Raw genomic sequence first — 18,333 nt, forward strand, 5'->3', positions numbered from 1 at the left:
GAAAACTCAGTCACTTTCAACTTGAAGCTTTCCTAGGCTGGTTGCATTTGATACATCTATAGATAAAAGGGTCCAGCCAAGAGGTGGGCAGATCCTACTGGGTGCAAGGAGCCCCGAGCCAGCCCTGGGTCCATTGCCTTCAGCTGCCCCTTTGTTATTTCCCACTTTACCTAGCCATAGTATATCAGAAAATCCTAGAGATTTAGACAGTTATTTCAGTAGGCTAGGAGTACAAAAATTTAGAAATTTGAATCTCTCAAATGTGATTTTCCCCCAACTTACATTATCACCAGAATCCTATCCATTATTTGCTTAGCTCAAAAAAAGAAGAGTCTTTTGATACATCCTGGATGCTCCCCATGGTCCCAGGCCTCAAGCAGAAATCACATGCGATGTGAAGAGTAGATTGCTGGATGTCATCCACAGAGATGCTTCTGCCCGCAACTGCAAAGCTACCTAGCCTAGCTGCTAATGCGTGTCTGAGAATTTTTCTGCTAGTGCCTTTAGAACCCTGTTCCAAGTCTTCCTGTATCAACTGTATGGGGTCTCCCTGCTGAGGGTGGACCAAGGGCTCGCTGATAAAGAGATAAAAATGACTGTGTTTATATCTTTCTGTAAATTCTTTCTGTGTTGCTCTAACATTCATTCCTTTCTGCAAACAAGATTGCATCAATCTACACTGGATTTAAAAAAAAAATAAATGTAAGTGTTGATGGTGTCCAGTGCCAAAGAGTGAAGTTGCGACCTTTGGCTCCAAGGGTCATAGTCTCTGTGCATATGTATTTTAATTTAGCTATTCCTTTACTAGAGATATGTGAGGTAGATTAGTAACGTATAGACACTATAACAAAATAATGACCTACGTGAAAATCCTTACAAAGTAAAATCCAAGTTAGAAAATAAATCTAACCAAAGTAAATGTATTACCCATAATTCAGCAGAGAGACTCTATACAACTTCTACAAGTAGACTTTAAAGGGGCTTCTAAATAGACTAGCAGAAACATTTTTAGATGCATATCATTGGCTAGGTGAGGCAATGGCCAGGTGGGAAAAAGCACATCTCCCACTTAAAGAGGAAACTATGTTCTTGATAATGAGAACAGAGATAGAATCTTGTGGATCTTGAAAATGCACACATATTGTGATATAATGGACAGTGCTCTTATAGTAATATAAACAGTAAACTTAAAGTAGTTTCCTTTCTCGTGGTGTTCATGTCTTCATGTACACAAGTCGGTGGCTTAGACCATGACATAAACACAGTCTATAAATGCCTTGATGGGACGGAGTAGTCTCTTCACCTCTGGCCAAAGCAAGGGTCAAAAGTGAACATCTCTAGAGGACAGTGTTACATGCTTTTCTTGGAATGAGGAATGGGTTAACCAGCATTTATTAAGCTCCAACATAGTAACTGGACATAGCTCTTCACTTACCTTCAGGCACTCAGTTAAATATCCATAGTGCAACTCTTGCATGATGTTGTGCATGCTTTAAATAGTCCCAACTGCTAAAGTATCTGAGGCAGGAGGATTGCAAATTCTAGAGCCAGCTTGGATAAATTAGTGAGAACCTGTTTCACAGTAAAAAAAAAAAAAAAAAAAAAATGTCTGGTGGAGTGCCTGCCAAACATATGCAATGCCCCGGGTTAAGTTTAATGTGCAAAAGACAAAGGAAAGGAAGAGAAGGGAAAGGGAGGGAAGGGAAGGAGGAAGGAGAGGGAGGGGGAAGGGAGGGAGAAGAGAGGGCAGGGCAATGGAGAGGAGAGAAGAGGAATTAACCAGTAAATAAGTAAGTAAAGAAAGAAAAGGAATGTTAAACTTACTGTGTTTACCTTGTTTCTTGCTCTTTGAGGAGAATCATTAATTATAAAAATTCCTCTTCTGCTCCATAACCAATTTCTTATAACCCCAAAGATGCGGGTATCTTAGCAAAATACACAAGGGCTTCAGATTTAAGCAATTCTTCTTAGTCCATCATTTCTGCACATTTACTCTGGTCTCAGGGAAACTAAACCCTTCCTTTGTGGGCTCTCTTTTCTCTGCACATCAGTGTGCTGTTACTCTGTACAAAATGCTTCCTCTACCGTAATGTACTTGGCAGGCTCCCTACCTACACTTCCATTCAAACATTCCTTATCATTTACTCAGATAGGATAGCATATTCCATATGAAATGAAGATGCATGCATTTTTCCAAATTGGTTTTTAATCTATGCTGTCTCATTAAGTACTACAGTGAGCATAAAGAAGACCCCACTCCATGGTGGGGTGTGGGGAGAAAAAGGTTTCTCGAGACAGCCGGATACAAAAGAAAAGCAAAGGTGTTCTTTGCATTGAATAAAGGTTACACATCTCCTTAATTACCTCTTTTCTTTTTATGGAGTACGTGTGAATGATTGTCAGGTTCATCATTTGTAATCAGAGGCTGAAACAGATGCTGAAGGTGTATCTTAAAGTGATGTGGATCTGTTATAACAAGTTGCAATATGCTCTCCAAGGACTACTTACCTCCCACATTCTATAAACTCGGCAGAAGAGAGTTTATTCTTAAAAGCATTTGAGGTAAATTAGGCACAATGAATGCAACTTTTTCAGAGATAACATTTAGCAAAGTTATAATAGGGCTTCCTATGTTGACTTTGAGGTGTGCATTTTTGCTGCAATGTCTTTGATTAACAAGATTGCATTCCTTGCTTATGTGATTTAAAGTGTTCTTACAAGTATTTGCCCTCCAAAATTTTATACCAGTATGTGCCAATCACTGCTGAGACTATTCTAAAAGCAAAATTGGTACTTAAGAGAAAAAAAAGTGAATAGGTTTCAATATCGAGGGTTAATGGTAAAAGTCTAAGTCTGTTATTCGTGATCTGAATCTAGATGAGTGGAATCATAGACCTCTGATCCAGGTTCCTCTGATGCACACAATATTTTGCAATTCACACATGAGTACCAAGTGTCTCTGCAGCATGGCCAAAGGGACTAGGAGAAAACACAGTTCCCAAAGCTAAGATAAAGCCATTATAATAGGTATCAGCTGGACAAAATTCGGGGTAAAGGATCATGGGAGAACTTGATTTAGTCTAATTCTGGGCTTTATATAGAAAATATGTTTATTTATCATTAATATAACTAAAATATGGTTGACAATAAAAAGGACTAGAAAAATATTCCTAAAGGGAAAAATAAAAGACAACAGAAAACATAGACTCCATCTACAAATTATAGAAGTATAGTCCTCAGTAACAAATAAGGGAAAATAGGCCAATTTATAAATAAATTGGAGGGAGAACTTTAAATAAAAGACTGCAAGAATTGTTTTTAATCTAATCCAATTTTACTACAAAATGAAACAAAATACTGGATGCTATTACAATTTTGATTGAGACATGGTAAATATTTTTAAAATGTTTTGTACAATAGAGCAAGTGAGTGCTATTCCATCTGAGATACTTAATAAACACTTCATTGGTCTAACACTCAGAATTGGTAATTGGCCCTTGATGGTTTCCAAGAAGATAAAATACATCTGCAATGGTTATCCTCAATGTCAACTTGATGAGCTCTAGAATCACCTGTAGCACGGGCCTCTAGACATGTCTATAGGAATTATCTTGATTAGACTAATTGATGTGGGAAGGCTTGCCCATTGTGGGCACTTCCTAGGCTGGGACTTTAGACTACATTAAAAGGAAAAAATGAGCTGAGTCCATGGATCTCTCTCTCTCTCTCTCTCTCTCTCTCTCTCTCTTCTCTTTTTTTCTCTCTCTCTCTCTCCTTCCTGACTATGGATACAATGTGACCAGCCATCTCAAACTCCTTCCCAAGGACTTAGCAGGCATGATGGATTTTACCCTCAGGCTGTAAATAATCTCTTTCTCCCTTAAGTTGCTTTTGGCAGAGTATTTTATCAGAGCAACATGAAAAGTAACAAAGAGAAAGTATTTTCTATAAAACTGGGATGCCTTTGAGGTGAGGAAGTGTAACTTTGGGAAATGCCTACCTAGCATGCAAGAAGCCTTGAGTTGGATTCCCAGAATCACACACACACACACACACACACACACACACACACACACACACACACACACACACTCACTCACAAGCATAGCACACAATATCTAGCTCATAACTGGATTTTCAGATATTTCTCCAATTCCATAGGTTTTTAACTATAAACTATATATGGCATGTTTTGTGCAGTTCTTGTCTTTTAATGAAGTTGGCTGACTTCTTCCTAAGGAAGTGGGTAGCTTTATTCTTTTACAATGAGTTTTTCTTTCAGGAGTTTTATTCCAACATATCCCAACACTAAATAAAAAATTAGTACTTAAAAAGTACTCTTATTTAACAAAATATAATAACAGTGGGGGTGGTGGTGAGCTAACTCTTCTGGTCACTCCCGGATCTGGAAGAATGGCTGGGGAATGTTATCGACTGTCTGCTCTCTCCCTTCCCTTCCTGTCTGCAGAATCCTGAGTAAACTCACAGCTGTTCCCCCAGTGCCATGCCTGCCTCCTGCTGCTGAGGCGCTTCAAATCTCTCCTTCCATCACATGTGGAAACTGCCATTTGTGCCTTTGTGGAAATGGAAATTTCTAGTTCTGGAAATGGATCACAGAGGACTTGAAAAAGGCCTTGGGTATATCCTTCTTTCCTTCTTTCCTAGCCGGTCCCACTGTCCCATATGGCATATGCTCAGTAAGGGAAGACTTTTAATTTCAATAGACATTTTCAGACATTAACTCTGGGTAGGGTATAATCTATTTCACACACCTTTATCAAATGTAATGCTGCCGATCAGCCTTGCTGCCCACAGACACAAAGCTCAAACTAGGTCATTGAAAACTTTCCAGTACTGATCTGAGTAGTATGCTTTATTTTACTCAAATGTTACAATTTCTTCATTGATTAACATAGAAATGATTAGTGAGATGCTTTACTCTTTTGCACTAATCTGAAAACTGTCCCTTTGAACAAGCCACAGTTCAGGTGCTACAAACATGTGGCTGGTGCTGACAGCTGTGGGCAGCAGAGGGCGAAACAAGGAAAGGTTTCAGAATGAGGTTGTTCTGGGAATAACCCCTGGTTTAAGCTATACTCTCAGCAAGAAGTGGAGGACTTTAAAAATTTCAAATTCTAATTTTCCAGCAGTTTTGAAATAGGATTAATCATATCTTAAACATGTTCGTGAAAACCAGAATATATGTATACAGAATATATACAGAATATATATATATATATATATATATATATATATATATATCTCCATATGTACAGACGTGTAGGCACACACATGTTTCCTACCACACTGGGACCTCAAGAGTTATTACTTCAAGAGGAATTTGGGGTTTCTGCATTTAAAGCATAATTTCTATTAAGTGCATGATATTACCAGTGCCATTTTATATCTTTGAAATTCTAGAAAAAATCTTGGGTTCAGCTTTCTTCACAGAGAAGCCTCTGCTGCACTGATGTGTGAAATGAAGCTTGTGATGGAGGGCCATCTTTAAGACGACCTCATTAGCTCACAGTAAGAGAGATAATGCTCTTGTCACTTACTGTTAAATATTCATTTGTCTTGAAGTAGATCACCTTGCTCCCGAGAGGTCATAAGAAAAGTGACAGGTGATGCCTTCATTTTAGGGGGCGGGGCTATCTTTACTAAAAGTCACACGAAACCTTGGAAACATTAAAATTCATCCTGGAGTAAAATAAAGCATTTGTGTGCACACTGGACTTCAGTTCACATTGCTATCCCCATCACTCCAGGAACAGAAACAAGATGTTGTTCCTTACACCACTAAGAGTATCCACAAGGAGAACAACTTGGGGTTCCTCTAGAGAAGAATGCATGCTGATCTCTCTAAATGTTGTAAACAGATCCTAGAGGGAGAGCTTTGGGGCTTAGTTTAAAAACAAAGCAGAAGAAACTCACTGCCTTGCCCAGCTTGAACACAGAAACACACTTCCCTTGGTTGAGAACACAGAACTCAAAAGCAGATGATACAGTTGAGCACTGGGTGGTGCATTTGTAAGATTTCCCACAGTGTTCTCATGCCCACTCTCTCATCTGATGAGGGCTGTGACTAGTGAAAGAATGACTTACAACAGAGCTGGCTGATTCTGTTGGTCCGTGTTACTGAAATAGTTACCAGTGTGGGGAGCAAACTGTTCTGTGAGCTAAGAAAGGCTGGTGGACAAGCTGAAAAGAATTTACTTTAAAATATAATAATTTAAAAATAAGTTGTTGTTTGCTTTTTTTACTCTTTACATTTTTGATTCTTTGTTTTTTTGGGAGGTTCACCATCCAGCTCCCAAATAAATCACACACGGAGGCTTACTCTTTTCTTATGAATGCCTGGCCTTAGCTTGGCTTCTTTCTTGCCAGCTTTTCTTAACTTATATTATCCCATCTACCTTTTGCCTCTGGGATTTTTCCTTTTCTTACCTCTGTATATTTTACTTTCACTCTTACTTCATGACTGGCTGTGAGGCTGGGTGGCTGAGCCCTAGCATCTTCTTCTTCTTGTTTTCTTGTTCTTTCTTCCTTTCCTCCCAGATTTTTCTTTCTATTTATTCTCTCTGCCTGCCAGCCATGCCTATCCTTTCTCCTGCCTTGCTATTGGCTGTTCAGCTCTTTATTAGACCTTTAGATGTTTTAGACAGGCAAAAAAATCACAGCTTCACAGAGTTAAACAAATGCAACACAAAAGAATACAACACATCTTTTCATCATTAAACAAATGTTCCACAGCAAAAAACAAATGCAAACATCTTAAAATAATATCCTACAATAGTTTTTTTTAAAGATTATGTTCATAATTATTCATGAATAATTAAAGGAAAAACCATTGTTTTAAAAAATGGGGTAATTGGATACTTTGATCTCTCTCTTTCTCTCTCTCTTTTTCCTGTCTGGTTCATCCCAGAACTACATCTGCTCTGCCTTAGCATTTATCCATAGTAACTTTCTCTTTAACAGGACAAAACAGAATTAAAGATCAACTGGATAGTTGACTCTCTGGACTACCATCATCTGCCACCTACACTTTATAGATGAGATACAGAAATGGAACAGTCCTAACTGGAGAGAGAGGGGTTTCATTTTGAGCATCACAGAAATCTGAGTCCTATACTAGTATTTCTTTTATAGCATGAAATTGTCACAAAGGAAAGTGAACGCCAGGCTGGGGATGGTGGGGGTGTGTGACTACCTGAACAGATCAAGTAGGGTGTTTTCTGGCATTTATTCCCCTTGGCTCAATCATTCACACATGATAAAGTAAAGACAATAATTAAATTACACTTTACTCTCAAGTCTTACAGCATAGCAAACTGAGCTGTGAAAATGATGACTACCTCTGGAGTGGGTGGAGAAGAAGGGTGATTTATTCAAATAATTATTTCAAAGCTGTGCCTTATTGTGACCAGAGATCCCACTGCAATTTTTTTTCAGTATGACTTTTATTTTCAATTGTTTTGGTATTTATGGATCATGAGCAAAAAAAGATAAGTCATTCCTGAGGCATTTCTAGGAAATTCTTCTGGGTTATTAAGCAGCCATTTTTCTTTGAATTGCTGCAGAATCACACTTCCATGGTTCCTTGGAAATGGATCAGATGATCACTGGTTAAGAAAACAAGCAGCTGGAATTCTGAGTGTCTCATACAGAACAGGACCCTCTATATCACTGTTTCATTTTAGGGATCCATAAATCTGTAGGTGCCTTGGGAAGGGGTTTTCAGGAAAGACTCATTTTGTCTGAGATGTGAGATACTATTTGATCTGACTCCCAGGTCTTTGACACTCTTTGTGCTTCCTGGGCACAAAGGGAGGTTATTTTTCATGACATATGAAGCTACAAATATTCCTTCGCTCTGAAGGGAAATCACACCTGTAAGTGTTAAGAGTCCCTGAGTCATCCCACAAAAGACCATTCCCGTACGCAGTCAGCAAGTGTTTATTTCTCGAGAATAAATATTCCAGCATGCAGGGGTCAGCCATATGATAAGATGGTAACCCTGAGAGAACCTCACAGGCTCCTTTTAAGCACAGCAAGGGGGAATTCCAGCTGTGGTCAAGTGTACTTAGAAGTGATTGGGTATAGATCCTTACCGGTACAGGCATCATTTTATGATTGGCTCATGACATCTGGTCAGCAACCGTGGTTGCAGTGTCAGGGGTCTGTCTGCAGTGTCAGAGGTCTGTCTACTGTGTGAGGGGTCTGTCTGCTGTGTCAGGGGTCTGTCTGTCTGCTGTGTCAGGGGTCTGTTTGACAAAATAGCAAGAACAGTTCCTGCTTGTGGCTGAATAAGACCCTGATTGGCTATCAGATTGGACATACTTCCTGAGAGTCTGATTGAAGCCAGACATGAGTCAACATAGGATGTTGGGGTAATATGGGACAGAGGTCTTAGCAAACTGGCCCCCGGAAAAACAAACAAACAAACAAAACAACTTGTCTTGTTGAGGTCAGTCCTGTGGTAAGAGGGAATGGCTGTTTCAGTAGGCACTAAAAGAGACTCTCTAGAGAAAACTTAAGCTGTGAGGGCTGAGAGAATGAAGTGGAATATTTCAATAGTACCTTCCCCTTCCTGATAGTAACATCAGGGCCAACCCCAGAAGTGAAGGTGAGATAAATATACATAGTTAGCAGGTGTCTCCATCTTCAAAGGGATAATTACCAAAGTTGAATAGTTTCAGTTTCCACAAAGAATTTAGTTTATAATTTCCTTAAGAAAGATAGCACTCACCCATGTGTACTTCCTTGTGATACCACACTGCCCCCATGAGCAACTGCTTGTGGTCACTGACAACAATTCAATTTTGTGTTCTCTGTTATATATACTTCTGTTTCAGCAACACTTTTTCATTCATCCTGCACTTTTCAGATAATCTATCTTTGACCTTCTTTACAGAAGTTTTGAGTTAATTCTAGCCTAGGTTAGATTTTATAAATATAGCATTCTTTCATGGCATTTATAGTCTTAATCCTCATGACAACAAGTCTACTTATTAATTTAACCCTTCCTAAGATTCTAGAATTGATCTTATTGTACATAAGGAGAAAACAAAGGCCAATGAACTGGCTCAGCATGTGAAGGCATATGTAACCTAGCCTAAGGACATGAGTTCAATTCCTGGGACCCACTTGGTGGGGAGAGAGAACAGTCCCATGCTCTCCTCTGACCGCCAGCCATTTGCAGTGACCTGCACATGCCTACACACACACACACACACACACACACACACACACACACACACACACACGGAGGGCAGATAAGGATATTAAGTTAAGGTTTCTGTGTCTGTAGGTAAATCTGTAGAAAGTCTGTTGGGCTGCTAATACAAAATACCCGATTTTTTTTTCTTTCTTTTTCTCAGCAGAAATGTATTCCTTGTAACTCTGGAGACTTTGAAGTCTGGGGTCAAGGCTTTATCAGATTTGGTGTGTGGCATGTACAAACTCTGCTGTATTGTTGATGCTTTCTTGTTGCATCTTTATGTAGTCAGAGGCACAAAGAATTCCCTTCAACCTCTTCTACCATTTATGTGGAGTTCTTATGTTTTAGTAAATTCCCTTAGGTTCTTCTCTTAACTATATCCCATTCGACATTAGGTTACAACATATGATAATAGTCAACATCAAGCCTTTTCCTAGTTATAGTTCCCAAATATGGCAGAGATTGGCTATCTCCTTGATGACCCTGTCTTCTGCTTAGCAAGCATACAGTTAGCCCTTTGTCCATGGTCCAGCTATCTTTGGTCACACTCCTGAGTTCTGTCCCCTAGAGTGCGATTAAAGTATGTGTGTTGATTTCATCCCTTGTCTGTGAAAAGGATATGGTTACTGACCATTTCATTTGCTTCCCTGTCTTTTGGCTGCTGAGTGCAGATGGACATGGTGACCTTGAAAGCTCCATGATCAAGCTCACAGAATTTTAAGATGCAAGGATAGAGGATTTCTTAATATCTGCCTGGAGGAGGAATAGTCATCAATCAGAAATACATGCTTTAAATAACTAGAAGTGTTTCTCTATGTAAAGCTACTCAATATTTTGTGCTTTTTCTGTTAGTTTCTCTATATAATACCATGACACATTCTCTTGAAAAAAATGCTGATGCTTAAAAACATGGTTCCCACTTTATCCATTTTTGCTAAATCTCAGTTGCCTCATAAAGCCTTGTCTTCTGTCTCCACACAGAAACCAAATTCTGTCTTGGATACCCATTCCAGATGACAGACACTGGTTTCCAGAAGCCCACTTGCACATGAAAGAGTGTTCTGTACACTCAGTCCTCCAAATTGCTTTTCCCACTTGCCTTGTTGTGATATGGCTGTTTCCTGTGGGTACAACAATGCCACCATGGACCAGCGATTACTCTAGTATGTTCACAGGAAAGGTGCTGGAGATGTTAATATTTTCCCCTGAAGGGCAAGGTCACCAGATGCTCACCTGAGATTTCACTTACAACTCTCAACTCTCCAGCTGAGGACTTGCGGGTTCTAGAGAATAGACAAGGGTGACTAAGGGTGAGATTCCAAGGATGAAGCTTCATGAGTCATCATTCACATAGTGATAAAAGTCTTCAATGACATGGTTGCCTTTCTGTCAATCCATTTTCCTAAAAGTAACCTCTGACCCATGTTTTCATGGGGACCCAGATAAACTCACTGGCTCCCTGAGCCAAACTTGGAAGCATTACTGCCCTCTGTCTCTGTTCTATATGAATAGACATCTCTGTATGTCTCTCTAGGAAAGTCACATGCTGACCTGACTTTAGCATTTTCTACAGCATCTCAAGATTTGTTATTGCTATCTTTTTTTTGGCCATATAAGTGGCTTATAGTTTGAAGTATTTCCTATGGTGGAAGAAATGTGTTGTGTATTATGTTTTAAAATTTGGCTTTAATCATTTATTTTAACTAAAGAAAAACACACAAGGAAAAGCAGATACTCTTCAAAATGAAAAAAGAAAGCACTCAAATTCATTGAACATCTTATAAGTTCAATGAAGTCATAATCAGTATTTAGTCAGAGCTTAATTAGAATAAAATTGATGAATAAATTTCTACTTTCAATGACAAACATTAAAAAGTAAAGCTAACAAATTATACTTCTCTCTAATAAGCCTTCAAATAAATGAAGTTTCTTATAACAAACATCCATGTTTCCAATGTAACAAGCAGTGGTTAATCCCCCACACTTGCATACACATTCTTAATATACCAAGGCTCCTGGGATTTGGGTGACCACATTAGTTTTTCACAAACTGAATCTGGATTGTCCCTATGTATGTACTGAACCCCATAAATGATGTTTATGTTTCAAGGAATCCAAGTCTAGGTCATGCAAAATGCTACATTGTTATTTCTTGAGACAGATCTTCTTCGGGAAGCCAGTAACCACTGAGAAATCTAATCCTACAAGACCCTATGCTGCGCAGTGATGTAGTAGGTCATGAGATTCCCCAGTCTTCCCATGTGAAAGAGTCCTACCTAGTCAGGTGGAAAGAACACAGAGTCATCCAACCAGTGGCAACTAAATCCTCACCATAGGGATCCAGCTTGGCATAAGCAGCCATCTTGGTCATCATTGTTATCCCTCTTACCAACTAACCCTGGCATTCACGAGATAAATGCCAGTTGTCTCATGAGCACATTGTGTCTACTACAGACAAGTACATCATAGTCACACTTTTGAAAATGCCTCCAACACCATGCCTTAGCCATGGAGGCACCAGGTGTGCCTATCTTAGCCTATAACTCCTTTACATATGCCATGGCTTGTGGAGACCATCCTCTTTTGCCGTTACCTAATACATGCTTCTGTTTGTAAGTAACCACAAAATTGCATTGCAGGCAATCCTGGATTTGCCCACCTCCTGCTTTCATCTCTTTGCTCCTTATACCTCTGATGGTCAGTTATTATACTGGGATTTTTGCAAACACTTGCTATCCTACCCGAGGTACCAGCCCTCCAAATTAGCCTAGATAGCCAGCTAAAGGACTAGCAGGTGAATATCACCCCAGTCACCTGGCCATTGTCCTAGAATCAGGCAGCATCTATTGATGCAAATAATCATGGCCAACAGAAAATACATTTGCTTTATTTTGGGTTTTGGTTTCTTGAAACAGGATACCCCTTAAATATTCCGGGTTTGCCTCAAGCTCATTGCCCTCCTGCCTCATCCTGTTGAATGCTGGTATTACAAGTATGTGCTACCAAGCTAGGCTTAATTATTGGTTTTAACCACTAAGTTGTGATGTTGTTTTCATGTTATTTGAAGAAGGAGATAACTATGACAGAGGTCAAAAGGTTCTTTACAAAATATTAGAGCAAATATATATCCTTTATATTTTCTTTTCCTTATCTTTTTGTGTCTACATTTGTGTGCATTCAAGTGTGTGTGTGTGTGTGTGTGTGTGTGTGTGTGTGTGTGTGTATGCAAGGGTGTGCACACACGTGCGCATGCACACACACTTGTGGTCTAGACTTGAAGCTAACTTCAGTATCATTCCTTACTTGCCACCCACCATGTTTTCTTGAGACAAGATCTACCAGAGAAAGACTGGCCAGTGAGTCCAGGGATCTGCAGGTCTCTCTCTGGAATAGCAGGCATGAGCTGCATACCCTGCCTTTTTCTGTGGGTTCTGGGCATCACTCTTAAGCCCTCCTGCTTGTGTGCTAAGCATTTAACCCAGTGAACTGTGTCTCTAGCCCTCTTCCTCCCTTTCAATAAGCTGATGCTTTTATTTCCTCTCCCCACTTGAGCTCTGAATGAATAGAAGGGAAAGAGAGCAGCAGAGGCCAGTATGTCATTGTCCTTGTTAATCAAGGCCAAGTTGGAGGTTGTATGGAAGCCAAATGAGTCTCATTATATTGAAAAATTAAGCAGGCTTTTCCTGCCTTGGCAACTGGAGCAGGGAAAGTGGCTGGCAGGGACATCCTAGAAAAGTTTCATGGCAGACAAGAACAGAAGAGAACTTGTGGGCAGGCTTGCCTCCAGGAGGGACAACGAAGTCACTCACCTGGGCTGAGGTCAGAGGACAAGGAGAGTACTGACGTCACATGCACCCCTAACTGCATAGGGAAGGGGACTAAAAGGGCAGAACACTTTTCTCTTTAACATCTGGCAAATACTAAGAATATACATATATGTAATAAACATATATGAACTAAATGAATAATAGTCTGTCAACATTTTCTAATTGTCTTATTTTTAATGTTAGCTTATGTTCATGGTACAATGGGCTTCACTAAAGCTTCATACATTTCTGTATGAAATGTGCTTCACTTACCCCCATTGCCTTCTCTTGCACCCTCTTCTCTTTCTCCCTCTAGTCCCCTCATGATTTCACTTCTTAGGAAATTATCTGAGCCATTTGTAAGCAGAGAAAGTGCCCTCTCCTACATGCATGTACATCTATGCATTTATGCACACCCCGGCATGAACACATGTAAATGCCCCTACTCAGACATACAAAAAAATGTGTGTTATTTACTATCAATTTTAATGTAAATTATACTCTGCTCAATTTTAGCTAACAGCCTCTGTGGAGGGAGCGATCAGACACTGACACGGGGCACCACAAGGACATCCACAGCTTGTGAAGACACTTGGACAGTGTCTGTACGTCTGAGATAACCATGAATCTGGAGGAGGGCACTCCTCTGCTTTCACCTGTTTCTTACGGCAACTTTGCCCTCGGTTTTCATCAGCATCACAGATCTGATCTGCCCTTCATGTTAATAAGAAAGGCTCTTTAAAGCTCTAGGTTTACTTAACACACCACAGGGTTGTTCAGCTTCCACAGCAGTATTTTACTCAACAGTACACTTCTATGTTATCACATAAATGACTGTTGTGATGGGTCCCTGGTTCCCTCACCACCGCCAGGAAAGGTAACGTCACCAGCATGGTTTATAGTCAGGAAACACAGCTAAGGATTCGGTGCTTTCAGCTTGAGTATCACTTTTACTACTCCTGGGTCGAACATAAAATCTAGTCAATGGGAGTGAAAAGGGTTCATCAGTAACATTAAAAAAAAACAAAAACACACAAAGCTGTGATTCCTGAATGGCTCTAGAATCCAGGAATAGTTACCAGGGCAAAATTCTAGACCTGTAGTCACCATGGCATATGGTGAAAGCAAAGAACTGTACTACCCAATTTGGGAGACATGGTGCCCAGGAAGACTGTGACGTAAGAATCAGTATATTCTCAAAACTTAAGTCCAAGTGGATCAAAGACCTCAACATAAATCCAGTTACTCTGAACCCAATAGAAGAGAAAGTAGAAAGTAATCTTGAACACATTGGCATAGGAGATCACTTCCTAAATATAACACCAGTAGCACAGATACTGAGAGAAACAATTAATAAATGGGACCTCTTGAAACTGAGAAGCTTTTGTAGGGCAAAGGACATGGTCAACAAGACAAAAGGACAGCCTACAGAATGGGAAAAGATCTTCACCAATCCCACATCTGACAGAGGGCTGATATCCAGAACATATAAAGAACTCAAGAAATTCTACATCAAAATACCCAACAGTCCAATTAAAAAATGGGCTATAGAGCTAAACAGAGAATTCTCAACAGAGGAAGCTCAAATGGCTGAAAGACATTTAAGGAATTGCTCAACATCCCTAATCATCAGGGAAATGCAGATCAAAAACTCTGAGATACCACCTTACACCCGTCAGAATGGCTAAGATAAAAAACACTGAAGACAGCTTCTCTTGGAGAGGATGTAGATTAAGGGGAACACCCCCCACTGTTGGTGGGAATGCAAGCTTGTATAGCCACTTTGGAAATCAATATGGTGCTTTCTTAGAAAATTGGGAATCAACCTCCCTCAAGACCCAGCTATACCACTCTTGGGCATATACCCAAGGAATGTTCAATCATACCACAAGGCACATGCTCAGTTATGTTCATTGCAGCATTGTTTGTAATAGCCAGAACCTGGAAACAACCTAGATGCCCTTCAACTGAAGAATGATGAATAAAATGAGGTACATATACACAATGGAGTACTACTCAACAGAGAAAAACAATGACATCATGAGGTTTGCAGGCAAATGGATGGAACTAGAGAATATCATCCTGGGTGAGGTAACCTAGACTCAGAAAGACAAACATGGTATGTACTCACTCATAAGTGGTTACTAGATATAAAGCAAAGATAACCAGACTTCAACTCACAACTCCAGGGAGGCTACCTAGTAAAGAGGACCCTAAGAAAGACACAGGAATCACCCAATGACAGAGAAATGGATGCGATCTACATGAGCAAACTGGGAGCGAGGGGGGTAATGGAGGACAAGGGTTGGGGGAAAGAGAGCTTAGGGGAGCGGGAGGTCCCACCTGGATCAGGAACAGAGTGGGAGAACAAGGAAAGATACCATGATAAATGAAGACCACATGGGAATAGGAAGAAACAGAATGCTAGAGAGGTCCCCAGAAATCCACAAAGATACCTCCACTATAGACTACTGGCAATGGTCTACAGAATACCTGAGCTGACCTACTCTGGTGATCAGATGGCCAAACACCCTGTCATGATAGAACTCTCATCCAGTGACTGATTGAAGCAGATGCAGAGATCCATGGCCAAGCTCTAGGTAGAGCTCCAGGAGTCCAATCAGCATCAGAGAAGAAGAATTATATGAGCAAGAGATATTGAGACTATGATTGGAAAAAGCACAGGAACAAATAGCCAAACTAGTGGAAACACATGAACTGTGAACCAATAGCTGAGAAGCCCCCATGGAACTGGACCAGGCCCTCTGGATAAGTGAGACAGTTGATTAGCTTGAACTGTTTAGGAGGCCCCCAAAGCAGTAGAACCAGGACCTGTCCTTGGTACATGAGCTGGCTTTTTGGAACCTAGGGCCTATGCTGAGACACTTTGCTCAGCCTTGGTGTAAGGAGAAGGGGACTGGACCTGCCTCAACTGAATCTACCAGGCTGGGCTGACTCCCCACGGGAGACCTTGCCTTGGAGGAGGTGGAATAGGGGGTGGATTGGGGGGGGAAGCTGGGGGGGAGGAGGGAGGACAAGGGAATCTGTGGCTGATATGTAAAATTAAATTAATTATAAAATAAAAAATATTTATATAAAAAAGAATCAGTGTATTCTCTTGGGTGCTAAATGTTTTCTGTGTGCTAAATAATGAGAAGGGGACTTAGAAATATTATGTTTATATTGCATAACGTTACAATTTACAGTAATCTTTTGTATTATGCTTGCCTGTATTTGAGCATTCTAAAACTCTGCAGTTACAGAACAGTCTGCAGCCATCTCCAGGAGAAAAGCAACACAGACTCATCATATTCAAAAGTATTTTATTTTCATCCTTATGTTGATCAGAGGATGATGCAACCACTCGATGCTCAATGACCTCTCAGGTCAATTGAATCAGAATCTTGTGACAGAGATTCAGAACTGTGCACGCAGGCTGGCATTAGCTGCTGGGAGAAACTCTGAGAGATGGGAGAGATTACACCTCTCTGAAATTTGATGTATATGACCCTCAAACTTAAAGCAAGTCTAAAGATTTCACATCTGCGGTCTGTGTTACACAGTCTCCCAACTGGCGAGGTAACAGGCTTTGTTGACTGGGCAGGAGATGCTGGTTCTGCCTCTGAGGAAGCAGTAAGTACATTCCAGTCTCACAAAGAGAATCTGTAATCACTATGCCTGGCCTTGATTTCAAACAAGATCTCTTTATTTTACCTTGTAGCGAAAGTAGTTCACCGAAGCCTGGTCTAAATCGGCTGTTACAAGGAATGCGATTTTGTTTAAGGTTTTCCGTGATGACCCTCTTGATAGACTGCATGGCCACTGCATGGAATTACCCCAGTGCTTGCATCTGCATATGTTGTTTTCCCCTCATATTCTGCAACTGTTCCAAAAATTTACAGCTCAATTACTTGGAAACAGAGTTTTATCAGGGGGAATCATAGCATCAGTGAAGAATTGAGGGGTCGCTGTATGGCACGCTGTTAGGGGCAAAGGATACCAGCCTTGAATTAAGATGTGTGTGCTGCTCTCAAGTAGGTCATTCTATACAACCAGTGACCAAAGCTAAATAATTAGGACAAAATAAATACATTTAAATGAGCTTTCAGTATTTTTTTTAAGACATCTTGTGCCCAAGAAAAAGAAACACATGGGAAGAAGGAGGAAGCAGCATAGGAACCGTGGGAACCAACGGCCTTGGTTATTCAAACACTTTTTATCTGACTAAAGTACAGACAGGAAAAAAAATAGAAAAATCAGTCACTATTGCCAACAATGCACAATATAGAAAAAAAAAAAACAATGTGTTTCACGTTTATATGAATGCATACATGGATGTGTATGCATGTGGCTTATATGTAACATTTGTGTATAAGCATGCATGTATACTTATGCTATACATCAATATATGCTCTCACAGTTGCGCACACATGGCATATGGGTATATTTTAGCACACATCTATATACTCATATATGCTTCTATACTCATTTGTTTATGTATGTGTACATGTAAGACGCCAAATGACCCTTCCTAATGTTTCTATCCCTCTGGATTCAGATGGAGGAGCACACCACACCTGAGTAAAGAGAGGTTCAGCAAGCTCATCCCAGGAAGGTGCCATATCCTCAAGGTCCTCAGACATTCTTTTTTTAATCATCTTTTTTGTTTTTCTTCTTTTATTAAAAATGGATTCTTTTCTAATATGATATCTCCTGATTAACAGTTCCCGCTCCCCCTGCTCCTCCCAGTATCTCCCCACCTCTTCTCCCATCCAGATCCACTCCCTTTCTGTCTCTCATTAGAAAAGAAAGACTTCTAAGAAATAACAACCAAACAGAACAAAATAAAATATGAGATAAAGCAAAAATCATCACATTGGAGTTGGACAAGGCAAGCCAACAGAAGGAAAAGAGCCCCAAGAGAAGGCACGAGAACCAGAGACCCACTGGTTCACACAGTGAAGGGTCTTACAAAAACACTAAACTGAAGGCTATGGTACCTACTCAGAGGACTTAGTCCAGCCCTGTGTCAGCTCTGTGCTTGCTATTAGAATCTCTGGGAGTCCACACCAGCCTTTCTCAGTTGATTTAGAAGACCATGTTCTCCTGGTGTCCTTTTCCTCCTCTGGCTCTTACACTCTTTCTGCCTCCTCTTCCACAAGCCAATCGAGTTACCTCTTGGAACCCATGATGTGCTATGATAGTTGGTAGGAAAGCCCTAGCAGATGCTACATTTTTATCTCTAGGCTGTGTTATCAACCTTACTAGCTGCAGTAACATGGTACCTGACAACACAATGTGAGG

The sequence above is a fragment of the Peromyscus leucopus genome, chromosome 5 (assembly GCF_004664715.2).
Source record: "Peromyscus leucopus breed LL Stock chromosome 5, UCI_PerLeu_2.1, whole genome shotgun sequence".
NCBI classification, from domain to species: Eukaryota; Metazoa; Chordata; class Mammalia; order Rodentia; family Cricetidae; genus Peromyscus; species Peromyscus leucopus.